The sequence below is a fragment of the Coffea arabica genome, chromosome 9e, assembly GCF_036785885.1.
Source record: "Coffea arabica cultivar ET-39 chromosome 9e, Coffea Arabica ET-39 HiFi, whole genome shotgun sequence".
NCBI lineage: Eukaryota > Viridiplantae > Streptophyta > Magnoliopsida > Gentianales > Rubiaceae > Coffea > Coffea arabica.
The window spans coordinates 29,566,222-29,594,189 of NC_092327.1; the positions used below are offsets into that span (position 1 = coordinate 29,566,222).

At 35.7% G+C, this 27,968-nt stretch overlaps 2 non-coding genes across 2 annotated transcripts; one reads left to right on the forward strand and one right to left on the reverse strand.

The window, feature by feature from the left end:
- Window positions 1-9,888: 9,888 nt before the first annotated feature.
- On the reverse strand, window positions 9,889-9,995 carry LOC113710813 (small nucleolar RNA R71). The gene has a single exon (XR_003452993.2). It is a non-coding gene; the product is annotated as a small nucleolar RNA R71 (small nucleolar RNA).
- Window positions 9,996-27,513: 17,518 nt separating this feature from the next.
- Window positions 27,514-27,620, forward strand: LOC113710820 (small nucleolar RNA R71). Its single transcript, XR_003453000.1, has one exon. It is a non-coding gene; the product is annotated as a small nucleolar RNA R71 (small nucleolar RNA).
- The last annotated feature ends 348 nt before the right edge of the window (window positions 27,621-27,968 follow it).

Genomic DNA, 27,968 nt, shown 5'->3' on the forward strand with positions numbered 1-27,968 from the left:
GAGCTCCAAAGTTCACAACTAAATACATAATTCGTGCGATCCTCAGTGCTTATGGAAGATTATCATTGGACGTATAATTATATTTCCAAACTTTGCATGTACAAAAAAAAAAGAAAAAAAAGGAAACTAAAATATATAAACAAACCAAAGAGAAGATTGCCAATGATTTCACAAGATTGCGATTTTCGAGTTTGATTTTACCATTCAAAATTTTCAGAATTTATCTCTTTTTCTAATATTTTAAAAGCAAAAGAGTCCAACGCAGAAATAACGTAACCATTAATACTGCCTATTTCAAATATATATATATATATATATATATATATATATATATATATATATATATATGTAAACTTGTCATGTAACCGTAGAAAACAATAGACCGGCACTACTAATTGAACTTTTTCAGCAAAAACCCTAAATAGATGAATATTTCACCACGTCGAACCGTTACTGATTTTCCTATAAAGGGTTTAGAGGGATGCCACATAACCTTCATCATTTAATAATTCATCAGCAAAACTCAAGAACTAGCGCTTTGGCTTCACGATGCAACCGGAGATCGCATTGGCATCAACTATGGCGGCCTTTACAAAATGATAACAGACAACATACAACCAGCAAAAGAATTGCTCCCACAAAGATTAGGCTATCCTTGGTACCCCAACCAGGAATAAAGTGAGGCAACTGCATCTTCATCTTTTGTTCTTGTTGCCCAGGCTAAGAATTGAACCAAGCAAACTTTCTAAAGATAACAAGTACAAAGTTTCACAGCAAACAAAGGAAGGAGAGATCATGCAAAAGATGTACTTTTACAAGTGAGACTAGCTATTTTTATTACAAAAGCGTAGACTCATGGAATGGGAAATTAACACAGCTAATATTAGAAATTAGGAAACAATATACACAAAATATTGTTCAGTAAGTGAAGAATCGAAATTAAGAAACAAAAGTGTAACTTCTAAATCTATTAACAAGACTCAATAGAAACTGAAAATTAAGATACCAAATTCTTCATTTACTAAATTGACATCCTTGATAGTTTACAATACATCCGAAGTAAATTCGAAAAGAAAGTTAAAAAATTATTAAAAGGAGCTAAGCATTGAAATTCGAAGAACGAAGGCAAAGTTTGAATACATCAGAAACTTCGACCATCTTTGACATGGTCATTATCAGACCATCTTCGAGAAGGAGAATATGTTGTTTGAGATCCTCAAGTAAGGAGATGACCTCAGAGTTAGATGAAGAAGGCTGAGCTGATGATTTTCTAGGATGGATAGTGAAGGGTGAAACAAATTTAGACTGATCTCGAGGAGTTTTAAGCAATGTTGTCAAAATCGCGATCCGGATCGTAGGATCGTACGATCCTACGATCCGAATCTATTGGATCGATCCGGATCGTATGCGAAATCGAAAAATGGCTTATTGTGCATGGGATTTGTAGAATCGCTTGTAGGATCGTAGGGTACGATCCTACGATCTTATTGCGATTCTATGAAATTTTGCAAGTTTTTTAAAAAAGAGGCTAAATTTTGTAACAAAATGAAAACATTTGGGGCTTATAGTTTACAGAAGAATTGCAACTTTTAATTGCAATTGTGTGACATTTTTTGTCTCAAAAGTCAAAAGAACACACTAAAGATTCTCACGGGTCATATTTTTGTCTCAAAAGTCAAAAAAACACACTAAAGCAGAGGTGAACTGGAGCAATTTCTTCCCCATCTCCACTTGAAGCTTCTTTTCCATCTTGATTCCAAACAAATTCGGCAGAGGTGAGGTGAATTGCATTTAGTTATTTCGGCAGAGGTGAATTGGGCAGAGCTGCAGAGGTGAACTGGGCAGAGGTGAATTGCAGGCCGTGGGCAAAGGTGAATTGTAGGCCGTCTCCATTGCTTCTCTCTCTCCAACCCCTTTTCCTCCTTACTCCTCCTGGTCTTTGCCACCATTCCCATATGTGAAGCTAAATGTCGATGGATCCTCGCTAGGGAACCCGGGTCTCACTGGGGTGGGAGGTATCCTACGCAATCATACAGGTAGAGTTCTTAAGGCCTTCTCAACTTTCTACGGATTCTGCACCAACATGGAGATAGAAGCCATGGCGCTGTTGGAGGGGCTCCGACTAGGCATTACTATGAGTTTGCCAAAACTGGTCGTGCAAATGGGCTCTAAACAGCTGCTTCAAATGGTGCAACAAACTTCTCAAGTACCCTGGAGGATAGACACCATAATCAGGCAAGTGCGCCAGGAGATATCAAAGGCAGATGTCATTCTAGAGCATTGCTACAGGGAGCTTAACTCAGCGGCAGACGCATTGGCGAAGGGCGCAGCAGCTCGAAAATGCTCAACTACTTACGACGCAACCACCTTACCGCCACCTGTGAAGGGCATCTCGACCTTAGACATTAGACAGTTCCCGTATGTCCATCTGTTGCGTGCTTTGGACTAGTTGACGGGCTTTTAATATACGTACAAGTTACAATCCGATTTACACCCATTTGACTGCAAGTATACACGTCAAAATTAGTAGTTTAGGGCATGTATCGGATCGATCTCACGAGGAGCAATGTATACAAGTACTAAGTCCTTATTTTCTCTATTATTGAGACTTATAATGAATTTGAGCAGAAAAATTATATTGCTACTGTCTACAAATCTGATTTACCAAATGCAAGATACAAATGGAGAAATTTCACTAAAGATTGAATCTAGAGATGTCGATTCCACTTATGACACAAAAGATCGAAATGAATGAATTTAACACTTGTTACTACTCTTGTTTAACCAGGGATTCATTTCCAAAAATACCAAAATCTCATTCTCTTGATAATAATGGTCGTAGAACAGCTTAGTTTTTCCTAATCTCTTGGTAAATAACTAACTCTATTCTTGTTCATGCATGAAATGTAGATTTCATCCACTTGAATGTATGTCTATTCTCATGAACTTACAACTCAAACTCTACTCATGGTATTCCATTGTTTTTACCATTTCTCAATGAGTAATACAAATATAAACCTGCTATTGGTACTCAAACAACAAGAAGTAATCAAGCATGCACAAGTAGACAAATTAATACAAGATACAACAAGTGTAAATCACATTCAATTCATATCACTTGGCCATAAGTTTCATCTACTCCCTAGATATAGAAATTTAGCTACTCATAAATGATATAACAATCAAACTAATAACTTCATTAATGGAAAACATCACAAGTTATAAGTACAAGAAGGATAAAGAAAAGCTTAGCCAAGTTAATGGTGCAGCCCTCCAATTTCTGCTATGACTTGCAATAGATGATTCCAAGATGAAGTCTCCAAGTGCTCTTTGCAAGTTTTTCTAGCTAGAGAAAAATGTCTCCAAGAAAGAATGCTAGCTAGAGAGAATGTCTTCTACCAGAAAATTGCTCTCCCGTAGATATCTGACCTCCCCCTGTTTTTTCTCCATAAAAGCTACTCAAAAAGCTCCTTTCCTCTAGTCAAAATTTCAACCTCTGGATTTCCAAATCTAACATTTGTTAAGATAGTCAATAACAAATGTTTTTGACTTTGACAATAAATCATATTGTCCTCTTTTTTGCATCAGAAGCATGTGTCACCGAATTCTCTTACCAAAGATAGCTGGAAAGTAGTGTGAAAAGTAAGAAAATCGGCTGTGCCACTTGCAGAGAAGAAAGGCAGATCCGAGCCCTGGATCTGAGGGGTGCAGTACGATCCGTGCTCAGATCAAGGCTGATCCGAGGCCTTTCTCACATGGATCCGAGCTCGGATCAATTGACCTCGGATCCATTACTCCAGAAGTACAGACGAGGGCTCGGATCAATTTTGTTGCACACGGATCCGAGGATCCTCCAGAAGTATAGACGAGGGCTCGGATCAATTTTGTTGCACACGGATTCGAGCTCGGATCCGTGTGATCATTTTCCAGATTTTCGATTCCTTCCTTTTTTTTCTTCATTTTTGCTCCTAGTTTCTTTTGTACTTTATCCTCCAAATGATCCTTGCTCTTTCTTTATCTTGTACATGAAGTTCACATGTCAATATCTGTCAAAATATCACAGATTAAAGCATTAATCCACTCATTTAGCAAGTTTGATTATTCAAACCACACTTAAGCAATTAGCACCAAAAAGAGTTCAAATATGGCTTTAATCTTCTCAAAAATACCTAAAGTTCATGCCAATTTTGTATAAAAAGTACGTTAAATATTCACTTATCACTAGTACCCCTAATTTTGGTTGTATCGGCATTGCCGTCAAGTTTTTCCAAGTAATAAAAGCAAGTATCTGTTAAAAAAAAAAAAAGAGTCTACATTCTAGAATTGATAGGAAGTCAGTCAGTTGGAAAATATAAGTTTTTGAAATTGTCCAATTAATAGCGTTAAGGGCAAATCAGCAAACACTAGTAGTTCAAAGGAGATATAATGCAATTAACCCTTTCTTTAATTGGAAAGTTTTCCATTTTTATGATGCTTCACAAGATAAAATAAACTATTCGACTATGAAAAAATGTACTGGATCTCTGGGGTAGTTCTAAGCGTTCTCCTCAATTACAAAAATAAAAATGATTATTTAGAAAAAAACAAAAGGGCTTTCTAGTTTATTGGGCAACTAGTGGCCAAAGAAGTAACCCTTTGACGAAAGTGAGTACAATTTTTTTTTTCTTTTTAATCAAAATAAGACAATAAATTGAATGAGTGGTTCATAATTTTACAAATTAAAGAATTAGAACATCGCTTTACTAAAACTCATATCATTACCCTAAAAGTACAACCAACAGAACAACAGTCAAGAAAACGAAAACAAAACAAGGAAAACCACAAAAAAGTACTACCGGCTGACAATACTAATCCAACCATTCTAAAAATCAAAAACAAAAAAAAATACATAGAATATACCAATTTTCAGTTAGATAAAATTCTCCATCATAATTATATTCCAACATTCAAGCTGTGAAAACTCTATTTATATCATCACCAGAAAATCTGTCTGGCCTTCTTTTGGCTTCATTAGTGAGGTATAGGCAGCTTCCTGTTGGGATTAAACCGAGGCATCATCTTTTTTCTTTTCTTTTTTTTTTTTAACCAACGGGGCATATGCACTGTAAAATAAATCCAACCCCGAAAAAAAAATGCTACTATAACGAAGGCCATTATGATCCCGAAAGTCTTAATCAATAGGCCGTGTAATGAAGAGTCTTTCGTTGGGGAAGTTTGAGGATCTTTGTCGAGCCCTCAATGGTTTCACTTATTATTAGTGAGAAAGATTAGTATATATAATGGTTAAGATTCATAGGCTAGGAAATTAATTAACGAATTTGGACTAGAAATTAAGACATCTGTCTTTTGGAGACTCGAATAGGGCTTCTAAAATAAGTAACAAGATTTTGTAGTACAGGAAGCACGAGGAAAATTAAGCATTGGAAAGCACATTTAAATGACAAATTTTTTGAACAATGTCTACAAATAAAGTTGAATCCACAGTTAATAAGACATATATAATAGGAAATACAACTTAAATTAGTTAGAAACCAAAAAAGCAAGATGCCAGAAACTTTAAACAAGTATTATCATAAATTTCTAAATTTGAAGGGTACCTTTAAGCAAAGTTCGTATACTTTATTCTTATAATTTTCATAGAAATACTACCAACCACTAAAAGGCCAAAAAAAAAAAAAAAACTAACAAGCAAAAACTGGAAAACATGCGATACACTAATTGAACTACTAAAATTTTCTTGTAATATCATCATCAAAAACTCCACTGTATCTTCTTTACTCATCACCAATCTGGCCTTCTTTGGCTGGGATGTAGCCGGCATCTTTTTGGAATTAAACTGGGGCAGGCTCAGGCTCAGGCTCAGGGACGTCATCTCTTTTCAGACCACCTGGGCATATACACTGTAAAACTGATCCAATCCCAAAAGCCATAAATAGTACGAAAGCGACGGCAATAAGAGCTAGAAAGAAAGGCTTTAAGCCATGGGACCAAGGGTCCTTTGATGGGGGTATCTGAGGATTGTGGTCAAGACCAGGCATATTGTTATATGGCCATGGCAGGGACATCTTGAAGAACGATTACCGTTGTTTGGAGTATAACGTTGGGGAAGTACGTGAATAATGGTTTCGCGTATGACTAGTAAGAGTTAATGCTTTAGTATATATAGGAAAGAAATCAATACTCGCAAAATTTGCAATGTATGAAACCAAGAGTCAAGATTAGGAAATTAAGTTAATTAGCCAAATTTTGACTAGAAACTATAGGACATTTATTTATGGCACTATGAATTTTAAGTAAGTAATATGGCTTATTTAATATAGGGACTCGAAAGGAGCTTCTTTGACTAAGTAACAAGGTTTGTAGAATAGGAAGCACATGAAAAATGAGAAATTAGAAAGTACGGAATTAGATACCAAAACCTTGAGTGTGCACTAGACCAAATTTAATTAAGCAAATTTGGAACTTCTATAATATTTTAAATAAGTGGACTTCTATAATTTAATTATGAGTTATCAAGAAATAAAATATTGTGAGTTAGCAAATTGACAATCAAATTTGTTTTGTTTTGAGGCCTCATTTAGAAGTTCTAGATTCTAATCCTTCCTATCCCTCCTCGCTTCTTGAATACTCACCTCTCCCCTGCCAGGAGGGGAAAAAAAAATATCCAGCATTACTCGATACATCTTAAGATAAACATAATTGTTAAACTAAACAATTTGTAGCAACTAGGTAGACTGGTGATTATAATATGCTTAATTGTCATAATTTAATCCAATAAACTCACGTGACTTAATTGAAAAAGGATTTGTTTTCATCTTACATAGAAGTACAAAAAAAAATCATGTTGAGCATGAAAATAGAAAAGGATTTGTGGAGCATGTCGAGATTATTTGACATTTTCAATTAGTCAAAATTAAGAGGTATATCCTCTTTATCATGCACTCTTTGAAAATTTTTAATAAATTAGTCAGGGTCTGTGTCAACCCTCCACCATTCCCAGGTAGTTTAAAAAAATGTACAAAATAAAACCAGCTATCCTCAGTAGAAACTAGGAAAACCCAACCACAATTACCCAATTCTTTCAATTTTTGTAATTTATCGCAAGAATAAAAAAGGCTTGTGCCCATCCTCAAATTAGATTTCTTATATCTGCAACTACTGGAGATTTCTTTAATCAACTACTTCATTGTTCGATTCTTAATTTCAAAATCTTATATTCATATGTGAATGCTTGATATGATACTCGTCTGTTCTATATCTATTTTCATGGTTGATTTATGATAAGAGTTTATTTTACGTATTTTTAAGTGCATTTTATTAGTTAATTTTGAGTTGATTATTTAGTTTTATAAATAAAATAAAGAGGTTTTTGGTAAAATTATATATTTTTGGTAAAAGTGGATAATATTGCATTTCTATTGATTTTAATGGTAAAAACTTCATTTTTATGCAGGAATGATGATTCAATCACCAAAGGATGTCAAATGAGGTAAAAATAGAGATTTGGTGATGAATTCAAGTGGCAACAAGAAGAATGAAGTGAAAAACGTTCAAGTGAGGAAATGCAATACAAGTCAGTTTGACACTCTTCAGTATTTTGACCATATCTAGAGCTACACTTATCGGATTGAGGTGATCTTTATACCATTTTAAAGCTAAGAAAGAGACCTACAATTCGTATGAAGACATCGAAATCCATTTCTGCCATCTTCATGGGCAAAACGTTGGAATACAGAAGCTGCATTCTGTGGTCGGAAGTTAAAACAGAGGTTTGAACAGGTGACAGTATTTCGATCATATCTCAGGCTACAAAGCTCCGATTTGGATGATTCTTGAAGCATTGGAAAGCTAACACAAATGGCTACAACTTTTGTGTTTTGCACAAAAGCTAGTTTGGCCTTTATCAATGAGAAAATCGCAGTTGAAATAAGGCCAGAGTGAAAACGCGAGTATACAAAACGCGAGTTATGCCGCGTTTTGTGTAGGCGCGTTTTATAGCCGAAATTCTGCAATTTGACTCAGCCAATTCTCTTGTGTTCACACCACTTTCCAGCTATAAGATGCAAGGGAATTCGGTGCACATGCTTCAGAAGACAAAAGGGCAAGAAAAGTGGCTTATTTTCAAGTCAAAAATATTGGTTATTGACAATTATAACAAAGTTAGATTTGGGGAATCAAAAGTTGGAATTTGACTTGGAAAAATAAGCCTTTGAGTAGTTTTTATGCAGAGACATTGAGGGAGGTCTGGAGATCCATTCGTAGCTTAGCTTCTTACAGAAAAACATAGTCTCTCTAGCTAGGTACTTGCAAAGGACAATTGAGGTTTCATCTTGTAATCATCTAAGTTCAAGACAAGGAGATTTTTGGAAGGCTTCACCATATCTTGGCTAAGACTTTCTTTACTCTTTTTGTATTTGTAAATTCATGATGATTTGCATTAATGAAGTTATGAGTGTTTCATCATTCATGAGTAGCTAATTTCCTTTATCTAGGGAGTAGATGAAGCTTATGGCCAAATGATAAGAAGTGATTGTGATTTATGCTTGTTATGTCTTGTATTAACTTATCTACTTGTGTATGTTGGATTACTTGTTGTTGCTTGATCACCAATAGCAGGTTTATAGTTGTTTTTACTCATTGAGAAATGGTAAAAATAATGGAATGACATAAGTAGAGCTTGAGTAGTATATTCATGAGAATAGAAATACATTCAAGTGGATGAAATCTGCATTTCATGTGTGAATAAGAACAGATTTAGTATTTACCAAGAGATTAGGAAAAACTAATCTGTTTTAACCCATTATTATCATGAGAATGTGATTTTGGTATTTCTGGAAATGAATCCTTGGTTAAACAAGAGCAGTAACAAGTGTTGAATTAATTCATTTTAGATCTTTTGTGTTATAAGTGGAATCTACATCCCTAGATCTTAATATTTAGTGAATTCTACTCCTATTGTGAAATTGCATTTATCTATTTAAGAATTTTTGTAGTTGAATTAAAATCTGAAGTTTCTGCTCAAATTAATTGTAAGTCTAAATAATAGAGTAAATTAGTATCTAATAATTGTTTTAAATTGCTCCTCGTGGGATCGACCCGATACACATCTCGTACTACAATTGCGACCTGTATACTTGCAGTCCAACGGGTGTAAATTCGGAATTAAACTTGCACTTAAAGTAAAAACCCGTCAAGTTTTTGGCGCCGTTGCCGGGGAGCGGCAATATTAGAGCCTAATCATCTTTATTAATTTAGACAGCTTTATTTTTTAGATTATATTTAATCTTATATTGTAATCAGTTTTTTTTACCATTGAAGTTGCATAATATCCCTTATTTCTGTTTGTAGTGTATGCACCGGGAGTCTCGAGAAGTCGCACCTTTCGATTCAGAAATTGAGAGGACACTACGTAGACAAAGGAGGCACACACAACAGCAAGAGGAACAAGAGATTTGGCAACCGATAGAGGAAATTTTGATAGAACTACCATTTGCGGAAGAGATGGCCGAAAATGACCCAAATAGGCGAGTTCTACGAGATTATACTCTACCGGGAACACAAGGATCTCAAACAAGCATAGTAAGGCCTACGGTAAATGCTAACAATTTTGAGATTAAACCATCACTTATCCAAATGGTTCAACAATCTCAATTTGGAGGTAATGCAGTAGAAGATCCTAATACACACTTAGCTACATTCTTGGAAATTTGTGATACAATTAAAATGAATGGAGTTAGTGATGATGCTATAAGGCTAAGATTGTTCCCATTTTCATTGAGAGATAAGGCCAAACTTTGGCTACACTCTCATGCTCCTAATACTTTCACTGGATGGGATGAACTATCAAGAGCATTCTTAAATAAGTATTTTCCACCAGGTAAGACTGCTAAGTTTAGAATGGATATCACTAGTTTTAGCCAATTGGAAGGTGAATCATTATATGAGGCATGGGAAAGATTTAGAGATTTGCTTCGGAAATGTCCACATCATGGACTGCCGGAATGGTTAATCATACAAACCTTCTATAATGGTTTAGTTTTTTCTACTAAAACTATGATCGATGCAGCTGCAGGTGGACCTTTAATGGGTAAATCACCCCAAGAAGCTCATAATTTGATAGAAGAAATGGCAGCAAATAACTACCAATGGGCCAATGAGAGAGGTAATACGAGACGTCACGCAGGTATGATAGAAATGGACACTCTCAATATGCTGAGTGCTCAAATGAATAATGTGATGAAATTGCTAAGTAGACAAGGTGGAGATGGTCCAAGTTCATCTAATGCACACGTAGCTTGTTGCTCTTTCTGTGGAGGTGAACATGATATTAATGAGTGTGTTGATTCTGAGCAGGTACAATTTGTCAATAATTACAACCGAAATGCCCCAAATAATCCCTACTCGAATACTTACAATCCGGGGTGGAGAAATCATCCAAACTTTGGATGGAAAGATCAAGGCAATCAACAAAGGCCAACCAATCCGCCGGGATTTCAACCAAGGCAACCACAGGCTGAAACTAAACCAAGTTGGGAGATCGCGGTGGAAAAACTTGCTAAGGTGACTTCGGATAGATTCGAGCGAGTTGAGGGGCGGTTGGACCAATTAGCTGGGATGTACAGAAACTTGGAGGTTCAAATTGGTCAAATTGCCAATGTGATCAACAATAGAAACCCTGGTGAATTACCAAGTAAAACCGAAGTGAATCCGAGAGAGCATGTCAATGCAATCATTCTTAGAAGCGGTAAAACGGTTGAGGGATTCGATTTTGAAAATTCAGGTGGTGAAAAAGACAAGAAGCAAGCAATTGAAGGGGAGCAAGAAAGTCAAAATGATCATGTTATCATTGATATTGATGCACTTCATCCCAAATTAAATTCTAATGTGATACCTTTTCCTCACAGGTTGAAGAAAGATGGACAGGATCGGGAGTTTGAAAAGTTCTTCAAAATGTTTAAACAATTGCACATTAACATTCCTTTCATTGATGCTATAACACAGATTCCCTCTTATGCACGTTTCTTGAAAGACATCATGTCAAAGAAGAGGAAAATTGTAGATAATGAGATGATAGCATTAACGGAAGAGTGTAGTGCATTGATTAAGAATAAACTCCCTCCTAAATTGAAAGATCCGGGAAGTTTTTCTATTCCTTGCACTATTGGTCAATTGCATTTTTCTAATGCTTTATGTGATTTAGGTGCAAGTGTGTCACTTATGCCGTTATCGGTTGCCCGGAGATTGGGACTTCAAGAGCTAAAAGCTACCAATATTACATTGCAATTGGCGGATCGGTCAATCACACGTCCCATGGGTATTTTGGAAAATGTGCTCATAAAGGTAAGACAATCTATAATACCTGTGGATTTTGTTGTCTTAGATATTGAAGAAGATGTGAGAATGCCAATTATTCTAGGACGACCGTTTTTAGCCACTGCACGAACTATAATTGATGTAGAAAAAGGTAAGCTTATATTACGGGTTAATGGTGAGGAATTGGAATTCAATTTGGATAATAAAGAAGGGAATATAGAGCCTACTGCTCTTGTTTCTAATATGCCATATGATGAAAAGGTTAACCAAGAAAGGACCGAAGAAGTTAAATTTATAAATGTCCTTGGTACTAACTTTCATGGTGTAGGAACAAAGGAGGAGAAGATAAGGATGGAAGTTGGCTTAATAAATTCTCCATTCCATGAAGAAAATGGTGAAAAGTTGAGCCAATTCAGAAAAGACAAGCAAAATCCACTCCAAGGTGAAGTTGAGCCTCTCTATGACAAGTCTAATATTCCTCCTTGGCATTTGAGGAAATTGGACTATGAAGATCAATGCATGGTTCACCACATGGTGGATTGGTTCGGGAGTTTCGACCCATGGGGAGAAAATCTCTCTCTAATACTCTAAAGTGATTCAACTTTTTCAGTCGAGCCAACGACTATAAACAAAAGCGCTAATTGGGAGGCAACCCAATATTTAGGTTATATTTGTTAACTTGGTGTGACTTTGTGGTTTGAATCAATGTTTTAGCTAAATTGTTGTTTTTGTAATGTAGGGTTGGCAATTGAAGGCAAGGATGACCAATTGAGTATAAAAAAAGGCGAACTTTGATCAAACAACTCAACCCCTCGATTTGCGTTAAAGGTGTTTTTGATTCATTATAAAGGGGTAAAATGCATGTTTTTAATGTTTTACATTTGTTCCAGCCATTAAAATTGGCAAACAAATGATCTATGATGCATTTTGAGTCATTGGGGTACCTTTTGTAATTTTTCAAAAGTTGAAATTCTGCTAAAAATCGAAGCAGAAAACGTGTTTTCCAAGAAAATGCGACTCAAAGTCGCGTTTCTCAGAATCGCGTTTTCAATTCTGCGCCTGCAGAAAAGAAAACGCGCCTTCAAAACGCGACCTAAAGTCGCGTTTTAATGGAAGTCGCGTTTTCAAGCCTGGATCAAGACTCAAACACGCGACTTCTGAAACGCGACTCTAAGTCGCGTTTTCCAACACAGTCGCGTTTTAAGTCCTGCAAGATTTGTGCAGGAAACGCGACTTAAAAAAACGCGAGTTGAAGGCGCGAGTTTGTTCCCGATTCTCACCCTTCCAAACCATTACTACCCAGACTTGGTGCGCGAGTTTTACGCCAACATTGACAGTAAGGCGCGCCACAGTGGAGAAATAGTTGAGTCCTGGGTGCGTGGAAGACGAATCACCTTGTCACGGCAAGATTTGGCTGCTATTTTGGGGTGTATGGATGACGGACGTCCAGTAGACTTGAAGAAAGAGTTTGTTCCCCCGAATAGGAGGTGGGATCCTTCATTGGCCATGGCTAGGTTTGGTCTCGAGTACCAACCTTTTCGCTCTACCAGAAAGGAGACCATATTGGCGAATGTATTCGAACCTCGTCATCGTCTTATCATTTACATGATGGCTCACAATGTCATCCCAAAGAAGACGGGGCACACGGAGGTCCGCAAGAGCGATATCTACTTCTTGGATTACATGTTCCATAACCGGACATCTCCATATGCTCGGATTTCATTGCCTAACATCATCATCAGCCACATTAGGTCTACGGCGAGGCGTAAGACAACTTCCTTCAAACTTTCATTTCCTCGTCTACTGACTTTAATCTTCCCCCGTTTTGAAGTTCCGTTGGAAGGCATGCGGCGGGAGTATGTTCCACCACGTGCTGAGATGACTATCACTACTCTTCGCCGCCTTGGTATTGGCACGGGAGACATTCCACGCCCTGTTCAGGAGCGGAGACAAAAGGCTAGACATGGTCGCGATGGAGCTGGACCATCTACTGCAGCACCACCTCCTCCTCCGCCACAAACCAACTGGCAGCGGCTCTTTGGTCGTTTAGATGACATCGATCATCGCTTAGCCAGAATGGATACTCGCCTGGACCGAATTGAAGATCATTTAGGCACACACCCACCTCCCATCAATGATGATGAAGATGACGATGAAGAGGATGATTGAGGCTGTCCTTTGGCTGGCTTTTCTTTTGTTTGCTTGTTTGCTTGTTATTTTTACCTTTTGTTTGAAAAAAATGTTAACTTACATTCCTTATTTTGAATATTGGAACTTGTGGCAGTAACTAGTAGATCGTTGACTGTAGATGGTTGAGCGGTCGATGACTCATGATTCAAGGCTTCACTGGACCGCAGTCATCTCACTTGGGGAGTCACTTATTCCTTTCTTTTGTTTCTTTTCTTTTCTTTCCTTACACATTGAGGACAATGTGTATTTTAAATGTGGGGGGGAGAAATATGTGTAGTATTTGTGGTTTTAGTTGTGTTCGATATAATTCTTGTGTTTAAATTGTGTTTCTTGTGGTTGCTGGCAGGGAGTTTTAGTCCACTTTTAAGGGGAGATTCTGTCAAAATTTTTCCAAAACCTTATACACATATATGTTATTAACTATAATAAATAAATAAAATGTTGTCACTTATCCTTTTAAAATAAATATATGCGGTTTTGATACTTCTTTTCTCATGAAATTTGGAAATGATTTTTATGTGATTATAATTTTTATCTATAGGAAAGTATATCTAGTAAAGTGGAGAAAATTATGCCTACATTTTGTATATTTGATGAAAATTCTTCTTTTTATCTAATTTTATAAGATAAGAAATTAATATGGTTAATAAGTGTCATACTCTTCTCATGATTACTCTTAGAGGGAATTTTATTATATATATATATATCAAAAAAAAAAAAAGGGGTTATTCTACTCCAATGATTCTCATACCGAGTAACCGGGGGTTGGCATCTACAAATGTCGACATTCGCGTAAAAAGGTACTTGAATTAAGAGTATGCAAAGCAACTTGAGTATGTGAAATGTTGAGTAACCGGGGATCTGCATCTAAAAATGTTGATCTTCGCGTCAAAAGGCATTTTTCACAACTTAAGTAATATTTAACCCTTAAAATAAATAAATAAAAAATAATTAATAAATTAATAAATTAATTAAATCCCTCTTTAAGAAAAATAAGAAGTTGATCATGAGATTAGTTAGCATCTTTATTGACTATAGGAGTTGCTTGCTTGCGAAATTGGATAAAAATAAGAAGTTGAGTTGAATTGGTAAAATTATGGTATACTTGGCTCTTCTTTGCTTGATATTATGAGTACTTGAACTTAATGGAAAGATCACATAAGGGTTATTTACCTTGATTCAAGGAAATGGAGTTGAAATACTACATATGTTTATTTTCAATTTTTGGATCATTGATGGTTAGAATTTTATATTGCTTGAGGACAAGCAATGATTCAAGTGTGGGGGTATTTGATAAGAGTTTATTTTACGTATTTTTAAGTGCATTTTATTAGTTAATTTTGAGTTGATTATTTAGTTTTATAAATAAAATAAAGAGGTTTTTGGTAAAATTATATATTTTTGGTAAAAGTGGATAATATTGCATTTCTATTGATTTTAATGGTAAAAACTTCATTTTTATGCAGGAATGATGATTCAATCACCAAAGGATGTCAAATGAGGTAAAAATAGAGATTTGGTGATGAATTCAAGTGGCAACAAGAAGAATGAAGTGAAAAACGTTCAAGTGAGGAAATGCAATACAAGTCAGTTTGACACTCTTCAGTATTTTGACCATATCTAGAGCTACACTTATCGGATTGAGGTGATCTTTATACCATTTTAAAGCTAAGAAAGAGACCTACAATTCGTATGAAGACATCGAAATCCATTTCTGCCATCTTCATGGGCAAAACGTTGGAATACAGAAGCTGCATTCTGTGGTCGGAAGTTAAAACAGAGGTTTGAACAGGTGACAGTATTTCGATTATATCTCAGGCTACAAAGCTCCGATTTGGATGATTCTTGAAGCATTGGAAAGCTAACACAAATGGCTACAACTTTTGTGTTTTGCACAAAAGCTAGTTTGGCATTTATCAATGAGAAAATCGCAGTTGAAATAAGGCCAGAGTGAAAACGCGAGTATACAAAACGCGAGTTATGCCGCGTTTTGTGTAGGCGCGTTTTATAGCCGAAATTCTGTAATTTGACTCAGCCAATTCTCTTGTGTTCACACCACTTTCCAGCTATAAGATGCAAGGGAATTCGGTGCACATGCTTCAGAAGACAAAAGGGCAAGAAAAGTGGCTTATTTTCAAGTCAAAAATATTGGTTATTGACAATTATAACAAAGTTAGATTTGGGGAATCAAAAGTTGGAATTTGACTTGGAAAAATAAGCCTTTGAGTAGTTTTTATGCAGAGACATTGAGGGAGGTCTGGAGATCCATTCGTAGCTTAGCTTCTTACAGAAAAACATAGTCTCTCTAGCTAGGTACTTGCAAAGGACAATTGAGGTTTCATCTTGTAATCATCTAAGTTCAAGACAAGGAGATTTTTGGAAGGCTTCACCATATCTTGGCTAAGACTTTCTTTACTCTTTTTGTATTTGTAAATTCATGATGATTTGCATTAATGAAGTTATGAGTGTTTCATCATTCATGAGTAGCTAATTTCCTTTATCTAGGGAGTAGATGAAGCTTATGGCCAAATGATATGAAGTGATTGTGATTTATGCTTGTTATGTCTTGTATTAACTTATCTACTTGTGTATGTTGGATTACTTGTTGTTGCTTGATCACCAATAGCAGGTTTATAGTTGTTTTTACTCATTGAGAAATGGTAAAAATAATGGAATGACATAAGTAGAGCTTGAGTAGTATATTCATGAGAATAGAAATACATTCAAGTGGATGAAATCTGCATTTCATGTGTGAATAAGAACAGATTTAGTATTTACCAAGAGATTAGGAAAAACTAATCTGTTTTAACCCATTATTATCATGAGAATGTGATTTTGGTATTTCTGGAAATGAATCCTTGGTTAAACAAGAGCAGTAACAAGTGTTGAATTAATTCATTTTAGATCTTTTGTGTTATAAGTGGAATCTACATCCCTAGATCTTAATATTTAGTGAATTCTACTCCTATTGTGAAATTGCATTTATCTATTTAAGAATTTTTGTAGTTGAATTAAAATCTGAAGTTTCTGCTCAAATTAATTGTAAGTCTAAATAATAGAGTAAATTAGTATCTAATAATTGTTTTAAATTGCTCCTCGTGGGATCGACCCGATACACATCTCGTACTACAATTGCGACCTGTATACTTGCAGTCCAACGGGTGTAAATTCGGAATTAAACTTGCACTTAAAGTAAAAACCCGTCAATTTAGTTGGTTAACTATTCTACTGAAGAAATCACAAGAAGAAGTAAAGTTTTATTCATCAGTAACTTTTCCCTCTACGTGAATCTTAGGATAGTTAGCTATTTGAGTAGGATTTTTGTCAAACCGCAGCAGTTTGGACGCCGTTGATTAGAGTTTGGGTGCAAGATTATAATATTAAATGCGAAAAGCAACTAAATATAAGGGGATAAAATATAAGATGGCACTTGTTGCAAAAACCACATGACAGATTATTTTGAATTTTTTGAAGCTTTTGCTGTTTGCTCTTAATCGTGATTGTTACTTGTTTCTTAGAGCTCCAAAGTTCACAACTAAATACATAATTTGTGCGATCCTCAGTGCTTATGGAAGATTATCATTGGACGTAAAATTATTTTCCAAACTTTGCATGTACAAAAAAAAAAGAAAAAAAGGAAACTAAAATATATAAACAAACCAAAGAGAAGATTGCCAATGAATTCACAAGATTGCGATTTTCGAGTTTGATTTTACCATTCAAAATTTTCAGAATTTATCTCTTTTTCTAGAAATTCATAATATTTTAAAAGCAAAAGAGTCCAACGCAGAAATAACATAACCATTAATACTGCCTATTTCAAATATATATATATATATATATATATATATATATAAACTTGTCATGTAACCGTAGAAAACAATAGACCGGCACTACTAATTGAACTTTTTCAGCAAAAACCCTAAATAGATGAATATTTCCCACGTCGAACCGTTACTGATTTTCCTATAAAGGGTTTAGAGGGATGCCACATAACCTTCATCATATAATAATTCATCAGCAAAACTCAAGAACTAGCGCTTTGGCTTCACGATGCAACCGGAGATCGCATTGGCATCAACTATGGCGGCCTTTACAAAATGATAACAGACAACATACAACCAGCAAAAGAATTGCTCCCACAAAGATTAGGCTATCCTTGGTACCCCAACCAGGAATAAAGTGAGGCAACTGCATCTTCATCTTTTGTTCTTGTTGCCCAGGCTAAGAATTGAACCAAGCAAACTTTCTAAAGATAACAAGTACAAAGTTTCACAGCAAACAAAGGAAGGAGAGATCATGCAAAAGATGTACTTTTACAAGTGAGACTAGCTATTTTTATTACAAAAGTGTAGACTCATGGAATGGGAAATTAACACAGCTAATATTAGAAATTAGGAAACAATATACACAAAATATTGTTCAGTAAGTGAAGAATCGAAATTAAGAAACAAAAGTGTAACTTCTAAATCTATTAACAAGACTCAATAGAAACTGAAAATTAAGATACCAAATTCTTCATTTACTAAATTGACATCCTTGATAGTTTACAATACATCCGAAGTAAATTCGAAAAGAAAGTTAAAAAATTATTAAAAGGAGCTAAGCATTGAAATTCGAAGAACGAAGGCAAAGTTTGAATACATCAGAAACTTCGACCATCTTTGACATGGTCATTATCAGACCATCTTCGAGAAGGAGAATATGTTGTTTGAGATCCTCAAGTAAGGAGATGACCTCAGAGTTAGATGAAGAAGGCTGAGCTGATGATTTTCTAGGATGGATAGTGAAGGGTGAAACAAATTTAGACTGATCTCGAGGAGTTCTAGGGGTGACAGGAGTTTCGTGGCGACTCTCTGTCCTAGACTCCAAAACAGAATCCTTGTAACACCACTTTCCATCAAAGAATCTCAGATTTTTCTTTCAAAATAGGCTTTTGAAAAGACAGTAGATGCACTAGCTTTTGGTGACACTCCAGTGAAAGGAATCTTAAAGCGAGCAAAGATTGGAATTAGAAATTTTTCATAGGAGAGTTTCTTACGGCTATCAGTGCTGATTTTGAGTAAAAACTTGCACATAACAAAGCCGAAGTCAATTCTGATTTTTTCAACAAAACAATAAAACAAGTAAAGCTCCATTTTGTTGGCATCAGTCCTATGACCATCAGTAGAAACCAACAGATTTGAAATTATTGAAAAGATGTTCAAATTTTGAGGGTTGAGATCCTCCAATTTTGCCTCAGCAGGAGTGTTAAAATGTGTTTGAAAATAGGTCATGAGTTTTGTAACATGAAAATGATGATAGGCAGAAGGAAACTCTTCATAAGAGAAAAAGTTTGCAATTTTTTCTTTAAAACCATCTTCAATTTTGATCTTTAAAACAGCATTAATAATGTCAGGACTAAAAGCAATATCGACTGAATTGACTCGAGAAACAAGATCAGTATGTGAGTTACCCTTCCTAAGATTGGCAAAGAATTGGTAGAGCATATCAGGATAATAAGTGTTGGGAATGGTCAGAATGTCAGTCCATTTTTTAAATTCAAAAAGCTTAATAACTAGTTCAAGATCAAGCTTACGGAATTCATAAGGGGCAATGGTCCTCTGAGTGATGAAACCTTTCTGTGAAATCCATTCAAACCTCTCTCTAGCATCATCATCAATGAATTTGGATAATGGAGTAGGTTGCTCTTCAGTTTGAGCCTCAGATTGCTTTCTGGCAGGGTGTTTCCTCTTTTCACTGCGTTGAGCGGTTGGTACATCAGTCTGTACACCAGTCCTTGTTCTTGTTGATCTCCGGTGGAAGGCTCAGCAGTTTGCTGTTCCTCAGCAGTTTGCTCAGTAGTTTGCTGTTCCTCAATTTGCTTAACAGAAGGCTCAGTGGTTTGCAATTCCTCAGTTTGAGCAGTCCGTTTCTTTCTAGCAGACTATGCCCTTTTTCCACCAAAAGCGCTTACCATTGCACCAAAAGCTATAGCTGTTAGCGAAAGCGCAACTTTATTTCCTTAATCACAATGGCAACGCAAACCACCGTACCACGCTCGGCCAGTATGAGGGGCTGCACCCCTGGGTGCCACGGGTTGGGAGGTTAGTCCCTTCGATCTGGGATCTGAGAGATGTTGCTGATTAGGCCAACAATCCCTCCCCCAACAACAGCCAGGGAGACTCGAATCCGCTACCTCGCTCTGATACCACTTGTCTTTGTTCCTTTTCTGGGTGATTTCGTGATGAAAGGTTCGACAATCTTAATGTCTTCATCCCTTAGTCTGGTAGTGCGTCCGACACTAGTAGATCCACCTCTCACTCTAACCATGATGATATGCAGGATGCTTTGTTGTAGATAGTGATGAAAAAGTGTATGATATGAACTAAGATTGCAGTATGGTCTACAATGTATGCTAGAATCTTTTCAAAAGGAGTGAATTTGAGTTGCTAGGGTTTCGGGTGAGAATTGGAATTTGTGGGGTGGTTGGTGGTAGTTAGAGGAAGTGAAGAGGGCTAATGGACGTGTAAAAGGAATTTAATGGTGTTGGACAGATCAATTTTTTGGAACTTGTTCGGAAGAGAGATGGATTTTTTAAATTTGAAAGTGGAGAAGAGGAAGGGTTGCGTCCGAGACAACAGTTAAAAATAAACTGAATGAACAAGAGAACTGCTTTATAATATACATTTTTTGAGTGTCGGACGCCCGAACGAAGAGAAGCGTCCGACACTCCCATCCGAACCAAAATTTTTCTGAAAAAGTGACCAGAACACTGTCGGACGTCCATTCTAAAGTATCGAGCGTCCGATAAAGTGTGACCAGAGAATTTTTTAGAAAATCTTTTCTAAGACACCCAATTTTGTTCTAAAAAACACAAATTGGTCTAGTGGTAAGGCCTTTGTAAGAATATCAGCAATTTGATCGTTTGAGCAAATATATTGAACACAAATTTCACCATTTTGGACAAGATCACGAATGAAATGATGCTTTATGTCTATATGCTATGTTCTAAAATGTTGAATGAAATTTTTTATCAAATTTATGGCACTTGTATTATCACAAAATACAACCACACAGTCATACTCTAATCCAAAATCATTTAATATACTTTTCATCCACATCAATTGAGCACAACATGCACTGGCGGTAACATATTCTGCTTCGGCCGTAGACAAAGAGATAGCATTTTGTTTCTTACTAAACCAAGACACTAGACAATTACCAAGAAAGTGACATGTACCACTCGTACTTTTTCTATCTATCCTACATCCACCAAAATTAGCATCCGAGAAACCACATAGAGGAAATTCACGACATCTTGAATACCAAAAACCATAGTTCAAAGTTCCTTTCAAGTATCTAAAGATTCTTTTCACAGCAATCAAGTGAGATTCTTTTGGACAAGATTGGAAACGGGCACACAAGCAAACAGCAAACATAATATCAGGTCTATTTGCGGTTAAATAAAGTAAGTTGCCTATCATACCTCTATACTTCTTTTCAGCAACATTTACACCTTCTTCATCCTTGTCAAATTTGGCAGATGTTACACATTGCAACTTTGAATCCTCCATTCCAAATCTTTTGAGCAGCTACTTGGTGTATTTGGATTGATTGATAAACATGCCTTCTTGAGTTTGAACCACTTGTAACCCAAGAAAGAAATTCAATTCTCCCATCATACTCATCTCAAATTCTTTTTGCATAATAGTAGAAAAATCCTTGTACAAACACTCATTAGTAGCACAAAAAATAATATCAACAACATATATTTGCACAATTAGGAGATCATTGAAACTTTGTTTAGTGAAAAGAGTGGTGTCCACAATGCCCCTATTAAAATCATTCTCAATCAAAAAATCACTTAACCGTTCATACCAAGCTCTTGGAGCTTGTTTTAATCCATACAAAGTTTTTGAAAATTTAAACACATGATTTGAAAATGTTTCATCCTCAAAACCGGGAGGTTGGTCAACATAAATCTCTTGATTAATAAAACCATTTAAGAAAGCACTTTTAACATCCATTTGAATAGTTTAAAATCTTTGAAACATGCAAATGCCAAAAACATTCTAATTGACTCTAGTCTAGTTACGGGAGCAAATGTTTCATCAAAGTCTATTCTTTCTTCTTGAGCATACCCCTTAGCTACAAGTCTAGCCTTATTTCTTACAACTTCATCTTTGTTATTCATTTTATTTCTAAAAACCCATTTTGTGCCAATAATAGGATGATTTTGAGGTCTTTCGACTAGTGTCCAAACCTTACTTCTCTCAAATTGATTTAGTTTCTCTTTCATGGTTAAAATTCAGTTTTTATCTTTCAAGGCATCAACAACATTTTTGGATTCAAAATGTGAGACTAAAGCAAAATTATCCATCAATTGTTTAGTGGAGGAATGAGTTCTAACTTTCTCAGATGGATCACCAATAATAAGCTCCTTGGGATGATTTTGAGCAAACTTCCAAGCTCTTGGAAGATCTTTAGGTGTACCATCATTCTTGACATTTTCTTCTAAAGTTTGATCATCATTTGAATTGTTTTCTAGTGGAGCATTGTCTTGATCATGAATTATGAGTTTCTTGAGTCTCTCTTGAACACCTACATCATCATCCTCACAACAATTCTTGAAAATATCATCATTAGATTCATCAAATGTGACATGTATGGCTACCTCTATGACAAGAGTCCTTCTATTATAGAATCTAAAACCTCTTTTGTTTTCACAAAAATCCAAGAAGATCCTTTCATCAGATTTTTTGTCAAATTTTTCAGGGTGTTCGTTGATATTTAAAATAAAACATTTGCAACCAAAAACTTTGAAATATCCAACAATTGACTTTTTATCAAACATTAACTCATAAGAGGTTTTGTTCAAAATTGGTTTCAAAAGAACTCTATTCATAGCATAACAAGCCGTATTCACGGCTTCGGTCCAAAAATATTTTGACAAATTGCATTCACTTAGCATAGTTCTTGCGGCTTCTTGAAGAGTTCTATTTTTTCTTTCAACAACACCATTTTGTTGTGGAGTTCTTGCAATAGAAAATTCATGAGTGATTCCATTATGATCACAAAATTCTGAAAAATCGTAAAATTTAAATTCTGAGCCATTGTCACTTGTAATTTTAACAATTTTCAAACCAATCAAATTTTGAACTTTTGCAAATAGAGAAACAAAATTTTTGAAAGTATCATCTTTGTGGGAAAGAAACATCACCCAAATGTATCTAGAATAATCATCAACAATAACCAAAAAATATCTTTTACCACCCAAGTTAGCAATTTGAATAGGACCAAACAAATCAAGATGTAAAAATTCCAAGGATTTTGATGTAGAAACACATTTTTTTGGTTTAAATGAAATTTTTACTTGCTTACCAAATTGAAAAGCATTACAAATTTTATCCTTTTCAAAATTAATTTTTGACAAACCTCTAACAAGTTCTTTTTTTGAAAATTTCTTTTAACAAATCCATGTTGAAATGACAAATCCTTCTATGCCACAACCAATGGTCTTCATTTTCAACTTTAAGACATTTAAATCTAGAGGAATCAACATTTTCAAGAATAACTATATAGATGTCATTTATCCTTTTTCCCTTGAAGATAATATTAAATTTAGAGTCAAGAACAAGACACTCATATTTCTTGAATAACACAAACAGATTTCTATCACATAATTGACTAACACTTAATAAGTTATAGCTCAAATTATCAACAAGAAGGACATTATGAACAAAAGTTTGACCATTCTTACCAACATCTACTATTCGAACTGTTTTGGCTTTGTTATCATCCCCAAATATTACTTTTCCACTTGATTTTGACTTGAGTTTGATGAATTATGATGGATCACCGGTCATGTACCTTGAACATCCACTATCAATGAACCATTTTGATTCCTTAATGATGTTCACCAAATTCACCTGCACAAAAATTCACAAGATAATATTTGGTGCCCTTTACTTTTTGGGTCCTTAGAGTTAGCATTATGTCTACCTATCCACATGTATTTCATGTCATTTCTCATATTCTTCCTTACATAGCAATTACTCTTCATATGTGACCAATTTGGCAACAAAAACTACACGTAGTCAGCGAATTACTTGTATGGACAGGTTTAACGAATCTGACTTGTTTTCTCCTATAAATGATAAATTCGTTTGCACTAGAATTCAGCCTTTTCTCATGAGATTTTGATTCGTTCCTTTGAAAATAGTTTTGTTTCTTGTGTTGAAACAAATCGTTTAGACAATCTATTCTTTTTTTCAAGTCACTTTGTTCCTTTTTAAACAAGTCACAAAGCTTTGTTTTCTATCAAGCTCATAAAGTAGAACAGTTTCATTCTTTTTGAAGTGATCATTTTCATCTTTCAGATTCTTGTTTTGTCGAAAAAGGTTTGCATTGTCTTGAATAAGAAAATTGATCTTTTGTTTTAGTTGCTTATTTCTAGCACAGGATTCTTTCAAACTATCATTCGATCTCTCAATGAAGGCATTAACATCTTCATGAGATTCATCATCACTATTGAGTTAAGAGTTGTAAGTAGTTATCTCATCATCACCAATGGCCATGAAAGTCATTTGAGCAGATTCTTTTTCTTCTTCAACATCACCGTTCGAGTTGCAATCATTCCAGGTGATATGAAAGTTATTGAAATGAGGTTTTTGTTCATCATTTCCTTCTCTCTTTTTTTTTCATTAGGCACTCATTCATGTAGTGTCTCAGTTGGCCACACTCAAAGCACTTATCAACTTGTTTCTTATTAGCCTCTTATTTTCCTTTGTTTCTTGCATTGTTGAACTGATTTGAAGATGAATTGTTGGGTTCTCCCTTTCTGAATCTCCTTTTGTTAAGGATTCTTTTGAAGCTTCTTGTGATAAGAGCAAGATCATTGTCGTCAACTTTCACATCATCTCCATCCAAGGAGTCCGAGTCTTTTTCATCTTGAAATACTTTTAGAGCAATGCTCCTTCTCACCTTTGCATCCTCTTCCTCTTGTACCTTGGTCTTAAGTTTCAGCTCATAAGAGGTTAAAGAATTAATAAGAGATTCAATAGGTATAGAGTTCAAATCTTTAGCCTCTTCAATGACAGTCACTTTACTTTCCCAATCTTTAGTCAAGGCATTCAAGATTTTTCTATTTTTCTCACTTAGAGAGTATTCATTTTCCAAAACTTCTAGGTTCATAATGAGGTCATTGAATCTACAGTACATCTTATCAATGTTTTCATGAGATTCCATTTTGAATGATTCATACTTGGTAATTAGGATAGACTTCTTTTGTTCTCTCACATTCTCACTCCCTTCATGGATTTCTTTAACTTTATCCCAAATCTCTTTAGCAGACCTACACCCTTTGACTCTAATAGATTTATTTGAATCTAAAGTACTATACAACATATTCATAGCCTTCGCATTCAAAATAAGGTGGGTTCTATCATCACTAGTCAACTCATTTTTTACTTTTGGTCTTGATCTATGAGTGACATCATCTATTATAGAGGCATCATATGGACCTTCAATAACAATAAAGCACAATTCAATATCAATAGATTGCAAGAAGATAATCATTCTATCTTTCCAACTCACATAATTGGATCCATTAAACATTGGGGGTCTAGTGACCGATTGACTTTCAAAAAATATGGCATTATTGATTGTCATTTTTACTCCAAAGTCGATTGAATTTGATGCCTAGGAGATCAAACTCTGATACCAATTGTAAGGATCGAAAACAACCTAAGAGGGGGTGAATTAGGTTATTTAAAAACTAATTAAGTTATGAGACACTTTTGACTTGATATGAAATTTACCCTCTTTTCTAAATGACCACACAATGAACAATTGATTAAGAAAGCAAGATTGCTAGGAAGTAGAAGAGATAATCAATTTATATTTACAAGATAGTAAGTAAAAGAGAAAGAATGGCAAATCAAATACTTCCAAGCTCCTCTTGATCTTGAGTATCACTTTATAGAACAAGTCTCTTCAAGTTGATCAAATACAACCAATTTTTGTGTACAAAGGAAGGATCGGTTCCTCCTTGTCCCAAGCTACACTTAGTCAAGTTAGGAAGTTTTACTATCACTCGGATAACCCTCACAACGCTACACTATTGAAGTATTATTCTCACACAAGAAGAGCTTACACAAAATCCACACAAACAAGAGTACAAATCTTCCTTGAAGAGTATTTTTTCTCGCTAAAATCACTTTAGATCTTTTGTAGTTTCAATGTGCAAAAGTAGTTTTGTAGTGATTGACCATGCTCTATTTATATAAGACCAAAAAGTTCATCTATTAATGCTTCCAACGGATAGAAGGCAGTTGAAGTGTCAACTAGCCGTTGGTAGTGTCGGATGTCCGGTAGACTTGTTTCTTGCGTCCAACAGCAGGCAGTGACCTCATGAAGTGTTCTTTAATTCTTTCAGACGTCTGGTACCTTCAATGTCTGCGTCCGAAGGTAGATAGTGAAACTGAGAATTCTTTTTCAATTCTTTCGGACGTTCGGTGCCTCCAATGCTCTGCGTTCGAAGTGTCGCAATGTTTGTCGGACGTCTGGTGCTCTAATGTTGTGCGTCCGATCGAAATCAGTGAAGTTAAAAGGAATGACTTAATATCTTCGGACGTCCGGTGGTGGAGTTCTTCATGCGTCCGAAGTTGCTCAATGATTATCGGACGTTTGATCCAGTTTTTACGAGCGTCCAACAGTTTTAATCACTCTTTGCCTCTTTTACTTGTACTTAATTTTTGAACCTGATTTGCTTCATTGCTGAAAAGATCTTTGAGGAGATATTAGTAACATCCATTTATTTTGTAAACATAAAAAATAGGGACTAAGATTTACAATTTCTAATAAAAGTACTTCCTATCCTACAAGGGATAGTGAACATACCTGGGTCCCCGCATTTGGATGAGAGTTTCCTTTGAAGAACTGATGACTTGTTCTCCCCCACTATAACTCTTTCATCTCCCTTCAACCTCCTTCTATTAACGCACAAGGCCTCCAAAAATTTTGCATATCTTGGTACTTATTTGATGGCGTCCAATAAGGGGATGTTTATCTCTACCTTATGGAATATCTCTAAAATCTCCTTCTCCTTATCTTGCTTTTTCGGCATCTCCAACCTGCTAGTAAAAGGTGGTGGATTAGATCGAACTTTATTCATTGAATCAGGAGTTACCTCTAAATTTGTGCTTCCCATTCCTTCTTTCTCAAGCTCCTTCTCAATCCGACCCTCATTTTTATTCTTCGAAGTCATGAGTTTAGGTCCCTCCACTTCTCTTCCACTTTTTAAAGTCATGGGGCTCACATTCTTCGGATTTATTTCAGGTTGAGATGGCAACTTTCCTTGACCTTGAGATTCCAAACGGTTAATCGATATTGCCATCTGACTTATTTGATTCCGTATCTCCTATATATCAGAGTTCGTCTTTTGCTGATGCTGAGCAGTGCTTGTGGCTAATTATTTCACCAGCTCTTCCAGAGAAGGAACCGAATCTGAAGAGGAAGATTGCGGTCGAGGTTCGTATTGTTGCTAGTACCTTTGCTGTCTATTTGGTATGAAATTCTGCTATCTATTTCCTCAATAGCTAAGATTCGGATGATCCCTCCAACCTGGGTTGTATGTGTTTGAATATGAATAGCGCGTGATCAGCCAGGTTTACCTGCTCAGTGCTCTCCTCTTGGAGCGTTGGACACATGTCTATATGGTATCCTCCATTGGTACAAATTACACATGCCCTGACTTGTGGTGCATGTCCTACAGCCAATTACCTAATGAAAAATGTTAACTCAGACAACTGCTGCTGAATAGATAAGGTCTCCACCTCATTCACTTTATGCGTCGGGATATCTTCTCGTGTACTAAATTGCTGTGAATTCTCGGTCATCCTCTCAATCAATTTCCATGCTTTTCTGGGGGTTTTATTAACTAATGCCCCTCCATTTTCAACATCAATAATGCTCCTATCTTGGAAAAATAAATCTTCATAGAAGTATTGAATTAGCAACTGCTCACTTATCTGGTGCTGAGGGCATTTGATGCACAATTTCTTGAATCGCTCTCAATAATCATATAGAGACTCCTCAAGGTGCTGTTTAATATCGCATATCTCCTTTCTTAGACTGACAGCTCTAGATGTGGGAAAATATTTTTTCAAAAACTTCTTCTACAGCTGCTCCCAAGTTGTGATATTAACTGGTGGTAGATAGTACAACCAATCCTTGGCCAAATCCTTAAGGGAGAAGGGGAATGCTCACATTTTTATCTGCTTCTCAGTAGTCCTTGATGGTTTCATACTTGTGCACACTACGTCAAACTCTTACAAGTGCTTGTGGGGCTCTTCACCTGGAAGACCATGAAAAGAGAGTAAAAGATAAATTAGACCAGATTTCAACTCAAAAGGTGTGTTATTATCTAAATTTTAAAAAGTAATGCATAGGGGTTGCTGATTTAGATCAGGGGTAGTCAACTC